Genomic DNA, 17,993 nt, shown 5'->3' on the forward strand with positions numbered 1-17,993 from the left:
TGGAGGGCTCCGAAAATTTCGACCACCTGGGGTTCTTTGACGCGCACCCAAATCTGAGCACACGGGCCTACAACATTACCGCCTCCATCGGAAATGCAGTCGCCGCAGCTGGGATTCGAACCCGCGACCTGCGGGTCAGCAGCCGAGTATCTTAGCCACTAGACCATCGCGGCGGGGCATGATAACCAGCAGAGCTGATGCGATCTCGTAGGACAGACATATTTACGGCGCGTCTTGTTTGTGACGAAAGCTACAAATAATTAGTCGAGGAAAGAAATGTAGAAAATGCCCAGCACACCATAACGTGCCGAGAAAGAGTTTCGGCAACTATATGTTGCGCAAACATTCACCAGGGGAAAGAACGAGAGACCGTGAACAAGAACAAAGCAGAATTGCGAAAGTGAAACTTAAAAGTTGACATTCATCGGTTCCTTAGTTAAAATAATGGCAACACGAATGTCTCTCCAAAGGTACGTTGGAATACAAAACCAGGACAGCAGCTCACTATACAAGCGCATCCGTGCGGGCATTGCGTGAATGTATACAGTGTGGGGATTCCCAAAAGAGCAAAAATGAGCCACACGGTTATTCAAAGCTTTGAACTTTACACGGCGCTTATATAGTGGAGCAACTAGTATTGACGAAACCACAACGCTATAAGCTAAAGAAATGCACAGTATTTTAAAGTTGTTCGTGTCGCAAGCTTATTCGTTCGCTTCAAAGCATAATCACAGGATGCGGGATAACAAAAAAAAAAGACATATATATATATAGAGATCACCGTACACAAGTCCTCGGGTCGCGGCAAAATAAACATGGCGGTGCTTTATCGGACAGGTGTCACCGAACCAAACGCCGGCTCATTGTCGCAACCAGCCGCCAGAATGCGCCCGCCACCTTGCGTCAATGTTGCATGAATGGGGGGTATCGGGCAAACTATAGGCTGTTGCTATACATGCGCCAAGGAAGAAGCCTTTAGCACGGTGTGACAGCCCGGAACAATACTGCTACGGCTCACGCCCTCGCTTTATTTTTCATCATCGAACAGTTCCCTTATGCAGGAAGAAGAAAAACACGAAAACAAATACGCAGTTCTGCGAGCACTTTTGTTTCGAGCGAGACAACCAAAGTGACGTAAACACAATAACGCGTGCGCGAGACAAGGCAAAACAAGCCACACTGTCGGAGAAGGTAATTCGGCGCGATCGGGAAGGTGGTAATGGCCCCGCCTCATCGATAAGCCACACAACGTCTTGATCATCGCTCGCCAAGTGTTGCGAGAAAGCTGGAAAACAAGACAATTTAAACAGCAGCAAATAAATGCATCCGATCGGCGACGGAGCCGGCGGTTTTTGCGGGACACGCGACGTGAGATAGCGAGGTCGAGCGATTCCCTCAAAGATGCAGCGCCTTCGCCCGCATCACGACACACAGTCGACGAATAAAAGAAGTTTCGAACTTCGAGCTCATTCCGTGGCGGCGCGTCGTTTACTTCCGCTCTTTCGCTGCATACACAACGATATGCAAAAAAAAAAAAAAGCTGCTTCTAAACTAGCTATAGCTACAACGTCCGGTGTATAAGATCCCACTTCCTCGGTGGTGTATACGATCCCCCTTTTTTTGTCTGTACAGCGATTCATTATTTTCTGTAATTCCTTCGCTGATTCTCGGTTTTAATCCTCAAAAGATGCGAAGAAGGGGAGAAAGAAACGCGCACACGTATTGGCGCCTTATTTTTACTTATTTTTCTCTCTGAAAGCTGCCAGCGCATCGGTTTTATAGCTCGGCGATTAGCAGGACGTGTTGATGTCGCCGCTGGAGGAAGAAGATAGGAAATAACAAAATAAAAAAAAACAATCACTAGTGTCGTTCTCGCTTGGTTATAACCCACTATGGCAGGATCGAGATGCGCGCTCACTGTAAGCAAGAAGCTACACGTTACTAACAGCACGCGCAACGCGAAGGGGAACTAGTGCAAGGAAATAAGAAATCCACAAAAGGTCAGCGCAGCAGCGAGACTATACCTTCCCCTCCGATCGCCTCGCGACAGCGGAACAAAAAGAAACGACATGCTGGGTCACAGAAACAAAGGTGGCGGGGGTTAAACGTGCGTGTTCTGCTAAGCTACAGCTCGGTATCGGAGAGCAGCACGAAGAGGCGGCTTGCGGGGAACGCAGCCATGGGTGACGAGGCCTGAACCATATTGTAGCACCGGCTCTCGAGAAACGAACGGGGGAGGGCAATTTGTGAAACAATGCACGAGTGGACAAAAGAAACGAGCAGCGTTTGACAGAAGCCAAGGCAGCGAGCGGCACATATACACTCGCCACTCCTCGTTCACTCGCTCGGGAAGCAGCGCAAAAAAAAACAAACAAAAAAAACAGAGCGGCGCTTCAAGCGAGCAATCTCGAACGCAGTTTTGTTGCTCACAAAAGTGAGTCCCGTCTTATCTATAACTGTCCACGTGTGGCGCCGCCAGTCGAGGGATTCGAAGTTACTGCGCTTTTTCCGCACGTTGTGTGTATTTTCGTAGCATGTTTTCTTTCGACGGCATGCAACGGTACGACGCATATATCCCAAATGAGAAATAAAACGGTAAGGCCACGAGAACTTTCCAGAAAAAAAAAAGAGAAAGGCCGAATGGGGAGGAACAGGGCGCAAAAATAATTTTCTGGCTGTATATGGGTTCTACCATGAGAACACCAAAAGCAGCGAATAAGTCTGATACGAACGAAAATGGTTTCGAGTCGGGCACCGTTTTTGAGATGGCTGGTTATAACACTGAGGGAAAAACCACGCGCGATGCGATCGGATATCGCCGAAGTAAGCATTACGGCGTGGTTGCCACCTACGTCAGCAGTGAGATATATGCACGAAGATCAGAAAAATAAAAAAAATGGCCGAAATAACTTTTCAAACACGGAAGACTTGGCGACAAGAACGGCATGCGCAGCTTGTTTATTTTCTCCCATCGCGTCGGCGGTGACGGGACACAAACGAAGTTTACGCCGGTCGATGCAAACATCACAGCCGCGAGAAAATAACTGATCCGTCGGTCGTAAGACGATGTCGGATAAGGCCTTTTGAGTAATTTTTTTTTGTGCAGGAATATGCATAGCCACGCTAAAGCAAGGATGAAAAATTTGGACTTAACGAAGGCTTCGTCGTGAGCTTCAAAGTAATGCAGGTAAGCCTTCTTTCCGACCGCATCGGTATTTTGTTTTACTTCGAAGTGTCGTACTTATTCCGTTTGATTTCGCTGTGTTGATTGATATGTGTGGTTTAACGTCCCAAGGATGATTTCGCTGTGTGCGAATGCGATTCGTAACTTTAGCGAGTAGACATTTCGTTGTTGAGAGTCGCAGCGAGAGGATTTGGTGACGCGGACGTCTCGGCAATTTTGAGCCATCTCGGCACCACCTCGACGACATCGACGCACGACGACAAACAAAATGGGGAGAAACTACCGATAGTATACAAGGAGAGAGTATACAAGGAGACGAGAGAAAAAAGAACACAGATGTTGGTACGCGGAGCTATCCGACAATGGGGGGGCGGGCAGGGGATAAAAGAGTGACACCGTTGTCGTGTTGAAACATCGCGACAGGTAATACCGATTCGATTTTAGAAAATATGGCAGCTTACAACGCTGCTTCCGCATACGCGAGTCTGTTCGCTTAGATCGAGATGAGATTCCGGAACACCCTGGTAATACAACGATCTGAAAACCAAGCTCGAAAGTTTGTAATAACTCATAAGTTGCCAATCGACAAGAAAATGCATAGAATTCCCGGCGTAAGAAATAATGTTATGATGGGAAAACCAGCGGATACTGTATGAAGAATTGTGGTACGGTACTTAGTACGAACGAGGCGTTTGTGTTGAAGGAAAAAAAAGGCAACTATTCTTTTAGTTAAGGCAGAGCTTTATCAACAAAGTTTTATTTATTGAAGCCACCTCAAAACTGAGGTTTCAATGAAAACATGTGACTATTACGAACAGCAAAAGTAAGTGACGACGCTCACGTTGTGTCTGCGTCTCTGAGTTTATTCGTCGTCAGATCCTTAGTTTATTTCTTAGTAAGCGTCTTAGTGTTTAAGGCACCTATCGTTGATTGGCAAGAACCGATACAATGACGGAAAAAACCGCGGCGAACTCGCATCACTGTAAACACAACCTCGGGCTTGGAGGAAATTACGCATATGAAACAAGAAAAACGAGGAGTTGCTCTGTTTCATCTCCATACCCATGCATGCCGTAACCTTTTCAAGTTACGTTCTCACGTCGCAGTTAAACACACAAAAATGTTTTTCACAAAATATAAAAAAGCTTGTTGAAGCTAGAGCGGCGTTTGCTGTTCCTAATATTACGAATAATTTAAACTCGGTCAACTCGAGCTGAACTTTTCGTCGTACACGTTTAAATACAACGCTGCGGGTCACAGGAGCACGTAAAAGAGTAGCGAAGCAGCTGACGTTCAACAAAGCTATACTATTAAACTAGCGAGATATACTATTACACCCATAGCGAAAAGCAAACTCGACTAGTAAACAATTTCTTAGAGAGAGAAGTCGAGAAGTGACACGGCGCTTCATTCGAGTCAGAGGAGGTTCTATAGCTCATTCACGACGTCTACCGTTATAACAATAATAACCGCGGCATCAGCCGGGCACGCGACGTGCAACTGTGACGCCATCAATTTTAGGGCGGGACAGAAGAAACAAAAACGTGCGCTCAGCCACACACAGAGAGAGACACACATTCATTAAACGACCGAGCCGCTATAGTGCCGAAGGACCAGAAAGAAAAGTCACGCATTCACAGCACCGCGACACACGCCACATCCTAATTCACGAACGACAAAACACGACTCGCAGAGCCGACTAGACGATGATAGTGGTTAAAGAAAAGCGAATAGGGAGGGGGGGGGTGCCATATATCAGGCCAAAGGCACACGTCGCAAGTCGCGCTTAATAATATTTGGCGGGGCGGCCCAAATACGACAGCGTCACAGGGGCAGAGGAAAAAGAAGAAAAGCGCGCGCGTCTCGTACGTCACGGCTCGTGCCCGCACCGCCTGACTTTTTGCAGCGAAGGGGAAGTACATAAATAGGCGCCAAAATAAAGGCCATCAGCGTTGGATCGCAAATAAAAAAAAAATAGGAAGGAAGGTGGCGGCGGTATAGACCGCGCAATCTGCGCCGCGTCGGGAAATCGGTAAGGAGCTGCCATCGAGAACGCGACACGCTGCAACCACCGCTGCACGAGTCGACGATCGGCGACAGCGTATAGCGAAACGTGATAGCTCGCTGTGCTCGTTCTTCCCGGTTTGGCCAAGTTGCGTGCACTGTTCAAGCGCTGCGGTGGTCACGAGCCACGCGAGGAGAAAGCGGCAGAGCAAAGGTGGTTTCAGAATCGTATTAACCGTATACGTTTGCGTAGTAATCATACGTGCATATTTTATTAATAACGAGAGAGCAAGCTGAAAAAAAAAACAAAAGTGACAACGACGATAGTAAAAGCGGTAACGGCTGTTTCTCACGTGGGTTCTATTGACAACTGAAAAAGGCGATTCTTTTCATATCGTCCTCTCCTTTATCGAAAGCGCAGTGATTGAAGTGCAAGCGGAAATATGGAATTATGCGAATTGAGCCATTTCGTTAAATAATCTACAGACGACAAACCTTGAACGACCCTGAATCACGTGACCTGGTCCTCACATCTACGCTCTCCTAATATTAAGTTTGAGAGTATAACAACGAAGCCGACACGAATAAAGGAATAAGAAAAAAAGCAAGATTTATTATTATTATTATTATTATTATTATTATTATTATTATTATTATTATTATTATTATTATTATTATTATTATTCAGAAAGGAGACTTTTCCGCCAAGATGCAACGACCTTTGACATTCTCATTTATTACTCTCCGTTGGCCAAACCACAGCGGCGATTTCGGTGGGGAAAAAAAAGAGGAAATCGCGCACCACTAATAAGGTAGCGCACATTAACCCATCCACGGAGGCACGCGGCTTTTATACCGCGCTGACTGCAACAGCAAGGACGAATAAACGCGGCTGCCACTGCGTGGCGCGCGTCATGTTCAGCCTATCAGGGGCGGCGAGGCGTACGCGTATATACACACATCGGCCTTCGTCTCTGTAATTAGGTGACGCCAGGCGCGTTCCGTTTCATATCGGCCGCCACATTCATCGCGACGTTTCTCTCCATTTGCCTTCCCGACCGCCGCGATTCCGCCGGTGACGCGCGTAATGAAGTGAACGTGTTCGCGTGTCGCGCCGGCGCTAATTAGTGACCGGCAGTTCCAAGCCTCGTTACGTGTAAGGCCGCGGCGATGCTTATCACACGAAATCACGTGACCTCACAGACGAGCACGGTCGGTGTATACACTCGAAGTTGCCAAGAGTGCATACTTTTCCTCATTTCAAGTGTTTTGTACATGGCGGTTCTTGTCGGCGCGTGGTGAAAAACTGCCAAAACGAACATCTACAAACTATACCACGAATCGAGATCCATTCGCTCCCACACACTCCATGCATGCGTACATGTACTCAGGAGCTCTGCCATTGCCACGTGTTGCGCAGCGTCACTGAACTCCGGCGCCTTTGCCACGGAGTGACAATTTCATGGCTCCATTTAAACACTTTCGATCTTACCACGGCATGGAGCTAAAGTCGCTGTTGATAACTGCATCCTTTTCTATGTGTGTATTGGTATAGTGGTATAAATATGGTCTCCGCTTTGTCAACAAGTGCTCGTGAAAGTCGCCGCTGCGTGTGTGTTGTTCCTCGTCTGCTGCGCTGCTATTACCTTTATAATGCACTACCTCACAGCTTGTGAGCAAACAGCATATCGCCGAATGCGATAGTATAGAACACTTTCAGTGGGTGAAGAAGAAACGCCTTTTTTTTCAAGGCTGAATCGTGTGGAATTAGGCTTGACAAGAGACGTTCAATGTACTACAAGAGTGCAAGAGAAACTGGATAATCATTAGTATGTCTGCCACCTAGAGGAGATAACCGCGGAAGCTTGTGAAAAACTAGCACTTGCTTCAGCGCGCGTATGCATACAGGTGGAGCAGAGCATGACTCCAGGGTATACGTGCATGATAAACCACGCTCTGACCTGATCGGAGAATACGCATGTTAAGAGCGAACGCAGTGACAGACGAACCGATAAGATAAGCGATCTAAGATATTGAGGGAACAACTGGGCATTACAATCGATTTAGTGCTACAGAGAAGGAATACTTCGTGAAACCACTGGATGTCAAGGTAAACGCGTAGAGACCTACACAAGTAGTCTAAGAATTTTTTAAAAGCGAAACTGAGGAAACTCAATGCCAGTGAGTGGCCATGCTCTTAAAAAAGAACAGAAAAAAGGGAAATATAAATAAAAAATGGTGATAAAGACGATGGTGATGATGATAAAATAAAGATAATGTACGTGTAAACTTCACCCGAAGATGGGCAAGTCGCATTGTGAACCCAGTTTTCAAAGCAATCTCAACACACTGAGGCCCATAGATAAAAGATGTCCGACGACTTGGCGACTGGGCCGGGATTATCGACAATCTGCGTTCCATTATCTCACTTCAACATTAGAATCAAAAGCAAGTCAGCAGGACGCACTAGAAGCAACGGCCAGTCACTACCGAGAGGACGAGAACACTCCCCCTAAGCTCTTTCGTGCGGTGTCATTTGTCCCTTTAATCGGTTTTCTCCTCACTACCCACGGCAGCGGCCCAATCAGAGAAGTTTCGTCCCGCACAGGCATCGCTACCCCGTTTCGACTTTTGTTCGCTGTCCTTAATTGAGGAGACTCCGACAGCAGCCTCTTTCATACCACGATTCTTTAGTCCGTCATTGCTCGCCTCACCATTGGGACTCTCCTCGTTAACTTTTTTTTTGTCCTCTCATTCGAAGCGCGTGATCATCCCCGGTTACCGAGAGGCGCCCTTCGGGAGTGGCTCCGCGGCTAACAGCTCTCTCGCATCGCTTGATGCGTCCGACAACGGGGGGAAAAATAATCCATGAAAACAACGCGACAACAAATAATGCCCGAAGCTCCGCCGAGTATACTTTCCCCTCGCCAGTCGTGCAATCTTCATTTCTCAGCACGCAAATGAAAAAAGAAGGAGAGGGCGGCGAGGTGGGGGGGGGGGGGGGCACACAGAGCGGGAAAAAAAAGGAAGAGCTCAAAACAAAGTAACAAAGTGTCTGGATTGGACTCGTGGTGTAGGGTATCAGCCTGCCGGGAGACACCAGCGCGGGCTCTCTTTTTCTCTCAAGCGTTATTAGACGCTCACTGAAGCACGACCAAACCGAAGGAGGTCGCATCCCTGAATAACTGCACCCGCCGGAGCGGGCGCGAAACAACAACAACCTAGACGACCACTTCGGCAAAAGCGAGGGAGAGAGAGAGAGAGAACGCTACATTCTGCACATCCAGAAAACGAGCGGCGTCACTTAAACAGAGGGAACCGGCCGTTGCGTCCATTGGCGCCAAACTTTCTGCTGCGTGTCCGCCGCCGCCGCTTCCCGTTTTTAATCGTCCGAACGAAACGCAGAATAGGGAAAAGAAGAGGACCGAATGAAGGAGGTAGCGGGGATGTTCGTGTAATGACGCCCGCTCTCACGGAGGGCGCTGCGTGCGGGGGTGGAAAAAAGGGATCGCCGCAAGCAGCGACGACAATAGAAGCAGCGAGGACGTAATTTTTATTTTATTTTTAGTTTGGGCGCGCGTGTGGCGCAACTCCTCTTGTCAATGGGGAAGGAGTCGATCGGAGCGACAAAAGGATGCAGGACTTCGAAACAAAAGGAGGGAGGGGGATATCTCCATTGTCTTTCGACGTCTGGTCCTGCTTCGGACTAAAAACGAGACAATAAAAGAGCGGACAGACGACGCACTGTCGCCATTCCAGCTCATCGAGAAAAAAAAAAATCGCTTTCAGCGAGCTTCCCTGCAACGTGCTCCCGCTTCGGGCATCTGCCGGAGCAGAGGATCGCTTAGGGAGCAGAGCTCCCTCATCGTCCCGTGAGGTGCAGTCGCGGCGCAACTGCTGCCTGTATCAAAAGGAACAGCCGGTGCCGACGAGGTTGCAGCGTCCCGAAACGGACGTTTCAACGAATACACAACCAATCGGGGAAAGCGACCAGAAGGCACCGATTCCGCAGGGGCGAGAAGAAAGTGCCACCTCAAGGGCAGAAAGGTGTACCTCTTCCCCTCATCGCTTCTCTCTCTTTACAGGAACGGCAACTCCCGCTGCCAAGCCCGCGTAATGTGGCGTGAGCCTCGAAGAGCGCCTGTCTTCTTTTTCTGTCTCTGAGCGAAAGTAATGAGTGTCGTATATAGGGGCGCGTGTGTCTGTGTGGCGTGCGCGAGATAAAGCTTTATGATCCACATAGTACTGACACACGCGCACTCGTCGGTGTGCGCGGGCGAAAGTTTTTAATTGCGGCGCCCCTCGTGGCGTTGTGCCGTCGCGGACGGACCTGCTCGGAAGCCAGCACACTCGTCCCTTTTATTATTTCCTTCGTTTTGCTCTTCTTCATCCAGCACGAGCCATGCTCTGACCGACGCCGTTACAGTTGATGTCCCTTCGTCATCCGATACGTTTCTCTCTCTCTCTCTCTCTTTATTTATTTGTCGCCCTGTGTCCTATTTATTTCATTGCTCTCACCAGCTCTTGCCAACGCACCTTCTCTCCAGTCTTGTTTGCGAGCCTATACTGTAGCTAACGTCCGTTATTTACAGAATACGCACGCGCACGACTACCCCGTCTCTTTCTTTCCATCTCCCCCACCCCCCTTTTTATAATGTCATATCATCGAAGTGCACGGTACGCCTTCTTTGTTGCACCATAGCGTCGTCCAATTAATGACGCCCCTCCGACGACCAGCCTCTTCCATTTACGGACGCCTCCCACAGTTCCTCAAGGCAATGCTGCGGCTCGGCAAGCGCGCACGCGACAGGAACAACACCGTGACACCGGTGCCTTCAGCGCCGTGGCTGAAGGAAGCAATTTTCGAAAAAAACCTGCATCTTTCGAAAGTTAGCTCCTTTAAGGTTGATGAGTTTGCACGGAATCTTTCTAAGCTGATCTAGTTTCGATAATTTAGCCCAGACGAGAAACATTTCGTGCAGCCTCACGGATTCACCTCAAACGAGCGAACTTTCGAAAGTTGGCTCGGAACTGTTTACATAGAGCTACCTGTTATATCGAGAAACATCACTGCAATAGATGTTGTTCTACGGCTTTTGTTTTTTCGCAGATACCTTTGTATATGCGGTAGCACAATGTATCCGACTGCATGCTTACAAAGTAAGCACGCCTGTAACTTCCGAAATTCGTATCGTTCCTACATTCATTCTCGATTACTATGTCTCATGCGTTTGAACTAGCTGAAACAAGTTGAGAAATAAGTTTGGTTACCTTTTCTCCGTTACCTTGTTCAAGAAGCTGAAAACAATGACCTGAATGGAAAGTAGCAAAAGCACGACAACGTTCTTATTGATAAAGAAAGAAAGAAATCTATGTTGATTTAGCAGTACGTCAGAAAATTGAATATGGTCACAATCATAACAAAACGTGCTTACAGTATTAGGTCTTCATCAAACAGGCAAGAACAAAAGCGCAGAGGACACAATATAGCCAAAGAAATAGGCCTCCTAAAGATAATCGCCGTAACTAGCCGTGGAGACAGTTGAAAAGCTAGATGACATCGTAAGTTATCATGTTAATAAGAAACAGTAATGAATAATAAAGAACACGTCAGACCTTAGTAGATGCAACGAGATGCGCGTTAAGGAGCGAGGCAAAAATAAACTCCCATGGTGACTCATGCATTCGCCAAAGACGACTCGATGCTTCACGTGGTTTAAGCATTGCCTCCAGGATCGAAGGCATCGCTGGCTTTTAGCACCTGGTTTTCATTGCCTCCGTGATCGGCCCACCCTTGACCAATCGACGATGCAACAACGTGATGACGTCACCATACGCCGTCACGTTTGCGGCATCACGACGTCACGATGACGTCTTGGCATATCACAAATTCTAGCGTTCTACGACGTCACCATGATGTTTTTGCATCAGTTGCGTCGACGCTGGTGGCTTAATTTTTGCGTTTGATGATGCGCGTAAGTTTTCGTCTTAAATAAAATGAAAGCCAGTTGCTCAACGTACACATATTTCTTCAAGCTGACCTTAAATAGCAACGTCTCTTGAGACAGTTATGCAGCGGCGACGCTGCTTCTTGAAGAGTCTGTCCAAGCGAACGTTGCCGATCAGACAGGCATGCGGGCGCCGCCACAGACGCCCTCGCATCCGGCCGCAGGAAACGACTTCCACGAGCAGCCCGTCTATAACCCGCTGACGGCCGCCGGCGTTAAGTCGGTCCAGTTCAAGCACGCGCGCCTCTTCGCACAATTAAGATCGACACTTATCGCCGACGACGCGCTGAAAATGCTGGAACGACTCGCTTCCCCGAGCTCGTCGATTGGCTGGCAGATCAGAGCCGTCGAGGACGGCGGTCGTAAAACAGTTCGCGCATCTCTCTCCGGGCACGGCGCCGATGACCGGACGTCCATGGCAGCGGCGGGGCGACGACGCGCCGATATATATACCCGCTCAACTTTTAAGGAACGGCCGAAGAAAGTCCCTCCGCTCAATGAACAAAGAAAACTTGGCGTATCGTCTGGATTCACCGCATAGCGTCTTCTTAAAGCAAGCCTCGAAGACACTAATATTACTGTGCAATTTACATTACGCTTGTGAGGCGCCGTTCGCCTCAGACGTCAGCCGAATAAGCAGCATTAGCCATGCCGCAATGCACAGTCTAAAAACACGAGGCGTTGCAAAAGGCGAAGCATGCACCAAATCGTGGGATTTGAAAAAAAAAAAGTTAGTCGCAAAGCTCCCCATCAAGTGGCGTTGCCTCAATATTTGAGTGCATATTCATAAGAATACCCACGTGTGGCCATCTGTACTCTGTACATACGGAATCACACTTGTCTAGAGCGGCGGAGCACCTGCATGGTTGTGGACGTTGCTGTTGTCCGCAACTGCTACTTCACGTTAGCTACAAGCTTCCGCTTAGGCTTGACTTATAGAACAAAGCATATATAGCATGCAGTACGAATATATGTTTAGTATCATTACGACGTCTGTCTCTGCACATTGCTGCAGAAAACGGCAGCTGAACCGGCCGGCAGGGCCCTCTAGACAAGTATATGTTTCCGTCTGTACATGCTTGAGAAGGATCCCGGAAACCATCATTTCATGGTCTTAAGTGTTGTGGCGGATATGGTGTAGTTATTCAGTTCCTACATCTCTCGCAACACCTTCAGACACGGGTTCGTTGTTCCTGTTGTCGGCAGCGCGAATAATTGGTCACGATTGCGAAGGCTTTTTCTTATAGGCTGGCCTTCTCCACTGTCACTACAGTAAATATGTATGCTCTCGCTCAATATAATGTGTGATTAGCCCCAAACCATCTACTGAAAACAACGCAGTTCCCGTTGGAAAAAAGGATGTAAAAACCCACTTGATTGATATGTAGGGTTTCACGTCCCAAAACCACCATATGATTATGAGAGACGTCGTAGTGGAGGGCTCCCAAGATTTCGACCACCTGGGGTTCTTTAACGTGCATCCAAATCTGAGCACACGGGCCTACAACATTTCCGCCTCCATCGGAAATGCAGCCGCCGCAGCCGGGATTCGATCCCGCAACCTGCGGGTCAGCAGCCGAGCACCTTAGCTACTAGACCACCGCGGCGGGCTTAAAGCCACTTGTATTCCATAGCGTTGTATACTGTACTGTGAAACAATTGACGCGATAGAGAATAAAGGCATGTGTTATGAATAACTCTTTAATCACATACACCTGACATCGGCTCGACAGAAGAAAGGAGAAAGGGCAGACAAGCTACAAACAAGGTCAACAGCGACGGTCACATTTTGAAACTATTACGGTAGCTGTCATTCGACCCTTACCTGTCATAGAAGACAATGATACCCGATAAAAGATGAACTTCGCAATGTGGAATCGAATACCACGAATGCTTTCTATAGACGTGAATGAACCGTGACATAAAGTATCGGAGTTAACCGTGACATAAAGTATTGGAGTTAACCGTGACATAAAGTATTGGAGTTAACCGTGACATAAAGTGTTGGAGTTAACCGTGACATAAAGTGTTGGAGTTAACCGTGACATAAAGTATTGGAGTTAACCGTGACATAAAGTGTTAGGTCAATCTGAATCGCGAGAGAGATGACCTAAACTTTAATGTCCTTCTTTGTATAATAAAGTTCTTTGTCCCTCCATCCATCCATCCATCCATCCATCCATCCATCTGTCTGTCTGTCTGTCTGTCTGTCTGTCTGTCTGTCTGTCTGTCTGTCTGTCTGTCTGTCTGTCTGTCTGTCTGTCTGTCTGTGTCTGTCTGTGTCTGTCTGTCTGTGTCTGTCTGTCTGCGTCTGTCTGTCTGTCTGTGTCTGTCTGTCTGTCTGTCTGTGTCTGTCCGTCTGCCTGTCTGTCTGCCCCGCCGCGGTGGTCTAGTGGCTAAGGTACTCGGCTGCTGACCCGCAGGGCGCGGGTTCAAATCCCGGCTGCGGCGGCTGCATTTCCGATGGAGGCGGAAATGTTGTAGGCCCGTGTGCTCAGATTTGGGTGCACGTTAAAGAACCCCAGGTGGTCTAAATTTCCGGAGCCCTCCACTACGGCGTCTCTCATAATCATATAGTGGTTTTGGGACGTTAAACCCCAGCTATCATCATCATCATCATGCCTGTCTGTCTGTATGTCTGTGTCTGTCTGTCTGTCGGTCGGTCTGTCTGTCTCTGTCTGTCTGTCTATGCTGAGGCGCTTGCGACTCGTATATAGTCCTATTTGTATTCATATATATGAGCCAACTACGCCATACGCGACCCTATTCGGTTCTATATATGGGACACGACAGCCACTTGTATAGAAATATATACCCTTATAAGGCTACAAATAATTTATGTAAGTGTCACGTATGCCATTTTCGTAAGGTCCACTCACGCAGGCTGTACCGTGTTCAGACGAGCAGAGATCATGCAAAATGGTTACCAATAAGTCACTCTAAAAAGAGACTGTACAACTTAAGTCGGCGCTTCATTATAGACAAGCTTCTCACGGACGCGAGCTAATTCCTTCTAGACCGCAAGAAATTAGGATGGTCTTTGAAGTATGACATTACAAAAGGGCTACAAATGTCTTCTATGCCGTTTCTTTGCATCGCTGAGGCCAGAACGCTATAGCGTCCATTTGTGGCTTATATCAACACATCAGGTTTTGTAAGAAATGGGGAGTCCGACGGTTTCCGGCTGTATACGGCATAGTGGTAAGGAGTGGGGGAATGGGTCGAGAGAGGGGGGTAGCGAGCCTCTTATGGTCCCGAACAGTAAACTAAAGGTTGGCCTCGGTAGCACAGCGCATGGTCGGGGCGCTCGGCTGTTCACCCGAAAGTAGCGGGTTCGATTCCTACTGTGACTGTCCAATTTCAGCGGAAGAGAAATGCCAGAGACCCGTGTAATGTTACGGTGTCAGTGCACATTAAAGGACAACACACGGTGTAAATTTCCAGAGCCCTTCACTATGATAATCATGTAGTCATCTTGGCCCGTAAAGCGCCGGAAATTATCATTCCAGGGGGTGGTTATGCCAACATCTAAATCGCTACACAGCGCGAGCAGCTTGCTCTAATTGCGTGACAGTTGCCTACAATCGGCGCAGAAACATTCACTTCGTGTACGACGCAGCCCTATAGTCGTCGTCGTCGTCTTCGCCTTCATAATCGTCGTCCTCACGAGTTGCGCCGCGGCCCTGGGCGTCGAGTGTCCCGCTTTCGCGTAGCCGATGCCCGAAGATGTCGGGCGTCGCCTGCGCGGGAAGTTGCTTCAACTCGTGTCGAGCAGCTAAACAGCTCGCCGCAGGCGTGGCGCGTAATTGCCGACGGTTGTGCTGCGGCGCACGAACTGCGGGCGGCGCTTGCCTGCTTGCTTCCCTGCCGCCCACGCGCGATTTCGGCGCACGCGCCTACCGATCGCGCCCCTCGCGAGCCCACCCGCCAAGCGCATCCGCTTCGTGGCTTTGATTCTCAGTGCGCCTTCGCTCATTGTTCTTTCCTTTTACTCGGGGGGGGGGGGGGCACAAACGTTCTGAAGGAACGAACAGAAACCGTTCTCCTACAACCAAAAAGCAGGAAGCGGACCGCGTTCGGCGACCAGGTCGAATGACGTGCACGTACAGCAATGCGGACACGAACAGAGTGGCCTGTGTGGAAAGCGATGCCTCTTTTATATGCTGCAAAGGCGGGACTTGTTGGGAGTATACGTCACTATCGTCTCACTGTGCGCACGAGACAGTTAATAGACGTTTTTTTTTCGGTGGGGTGTGAAGGTGAAGTTTGAAGTTAGCCTTGAAAAAAAAGATGAAGTATTAGAAAGGATTGACAAATATGTGACGTTGCCCGCCTTGGTGAAGCAATGGTTATGGTACTCAGCCGGTAATCCAAATATCGCAGATTCGATATCGGCCAAGGCGGTCACATTTTGATGGAGGCAAAATACTAGAGGCGCATGTGAGATGTCAGTGCACATTAAAAGAAAACCAAAATGGCCGAAATTTCTGGAGCCCTCCAATACGGCGTCTCTCAAACTCATATGTTTGTTTTGGGACGTAAAACCGCAGAACTTTAAATATGTGACGTTTATTGGGATACGAATTTGGCGTTTCAGGGTGAATAAACAGTTGAGAATAACAACGTTCATATGTCAATTGAACTGCAAAGTATAGTACAATGCATTTTCAGCAAATCAACCAAATTTATCGATGCGCCACCTCATTGATATAATTGATTGATTGATATGTGGGGTTTAACGTCCCGAAACCACCATACGATTATGAGAGACGCCGTAGTGGAGGGCTGCGAAAATTTCGACCACCCGGGGTTCTTTAACGTGCACCCAAATCTGAGCACACGGGCCTACAACATTCCCGCCTCCATCGGAAATGCAGCCGCCGCAGCCGGGATTCGAACCCGCGACCTGCGGGTCAGCAGCCGAGTACCTTAGCCACTAGACCACCGCGGCGGGGCGATATAATCGATGACTTTACCGACATTCCGCGATCAAGAATTTTCCAGCTATATGTGCAAAACATCGCTCGAAAGCAGCGGAAGCGACTCACTTACCCCTGCGTGACTGCCGGACCGCTCTCGGAGCCCGGCTCGGCGAACCACGGCGATGAAAGAAAAACGCCAAGCGGCGCACGGGAGCGGAGCTGAAGCGTGGTGCCAACAACTCAGGCCCGCCGACGGCGAGACCGAGCCAGGTGGTGGTGAAAAACATTTATTTACAAAAGAGAGGTGTAGGACCTCTGTAGAGGCCCCTACAGACTAGGTGGAGTCTCTATTCCGGGACCCCATTGGTTAAAGCCGCCGTCTTGGCTCTCTGGACCAAGGCCTGCTGGGCCTGAAGGTCTGAGCAGCCGAGCAGGGCCGCCTCCCAGTCCTCTCGCCTAGGGTTTGGGTTAGGAGTAATGGCTGCGTTAGCTTGGCAGGCCCACACCATGTGGTAGGTGTCTGCCACCTCCCCACAGTGCTGGCACTGTCCTGTGACCGTAGGGTCGAAATGTTTGACTATGGCAGGACATAGCAATGTATTCGTCTGGAGGCGAAGCAAAATGCGCTCCTCTGCTTTCTTCAACCCCCGTGCGGGGGGAGGGTAGCGGCGATGACTTTCCCGATAATAATAAAGAATTTCCTTATATCGGAGGAGAGGGTAACCCTCCTCATCGGTCTCCATCGGCATTGACGAAGGTAGCCCGGAAATGAGCGCTCGGGCAGCCGCATCTGCAGCCTCATTTCCCCGCAATCCCTGATGGCCCGGTGTCCATATAATGCGTTTCGGATGAGGGTCCGTGTCTCTTATGCAGTTGCGCAGTATTGTCTCGGCTAACGGTGATATGTACCCGGCTGTATAATTACGACACGCTCGGCGCGAATCCGTGATAATATACCGGGAATTACTGTGAGAGGCCGCAAGGGCAATGGCGACCTCCTCAGCCTGTGTTACAGAATACGCCCTAAAGGTTAGCCCATCCACCTGTGTGCCCTCGTGAATAGCAGCCGCCGTGTACCACCCCTTGGAGGTGGGGCCAGCAACGTCCACGTAGTACACACCTGGCTTCTGTCCAAATTGTCGTTCCAGCGCCCGAGCGCGTGCGTCACGTCGCGCTGTGTGTTCATCTCTGTCCATTTTAGTGGGTAGAGGTCGGACCAGAAGGGCTGTGCGCCACAGTTCTGGCACTTTGACCCGTTCCTGTTGTTCGAAATCATGTCTTATGTGCAGACGTGCAAGCAGGCGTTGGCCAGAGTTGGTTTGGGCTAGCCGTGTGTACTGGTTTAAAAGATGGGCTTCCTTCAGCTCTTGGTATGAATTAATCACACCCAATGCCTTGAGACGGCTGTTGGATGTAGAGATCGGAAGATCAAGAGCCCGCTTTACCGAGCCAGCCGCGACGTTATTTAGCCGGCCCATCTTTGACTCGCGCGTTCATTTGCGTCGCGCGCCCGCAAGCGAGAAGTTTGTATCGCTGTCTCACGACAGCTGCACCCCGAAAAGACGGAGGAGGGGGGGGGGGGCGTTCGGCTTTCGATTTAGTAGACGTCGACGCTTCATTGAGAGCCCAAACGTGACGCCCATCACGACGCGCTACGTCAAAAGTGAGGCCGCACGAGCGCCGCTCGCTGCCGCGCTGTCTTCATGTGCAAACGCGTACGCCAAGCGTACCTGTATATACTGCTTGCATTACCCAAGCGTCGCTTGCTCTATCCCCAGGCGACGACAGAACCGCCAACAACGTGTCGTACAAAACGACAGTTGTGGTGCAGTTACCACTTCAATACTTCGACCGAGCATTTGGTGCAGGTAGCTG

At 49.3% G+C, this 17,993-nt stretch overlaps 1 protein-coding gene across 3 annotated transcripts in view; it reads right to left on the bottom strand.

The window, feature by feature from the left end:
- The window catches only part of ct (homeobox protein, cut), a 699,473-nt gene that overhangs the window by 22,081 nt on the left and 659,399 nt on the right, over window positions 1-17,993 (bottom strand). The window lies entirely within an intron of this gene.

This window comes from Rhipicephalus microplus, chromosome 3, assembly GCF_043290135.1.
Source record: "Rhipicephalus microplus isolate Deutch F79 chromosome 3, USDA_Rmic, whole genome shotgun sequence".
In the NCBI taxonomy this organism is placed as follows: Eukaryota; Metazoa; Arthropoda; class Arachnida; order Ixodida; family Ixodidae; genus Rhipicephalus; species Rhipicephalus microplus.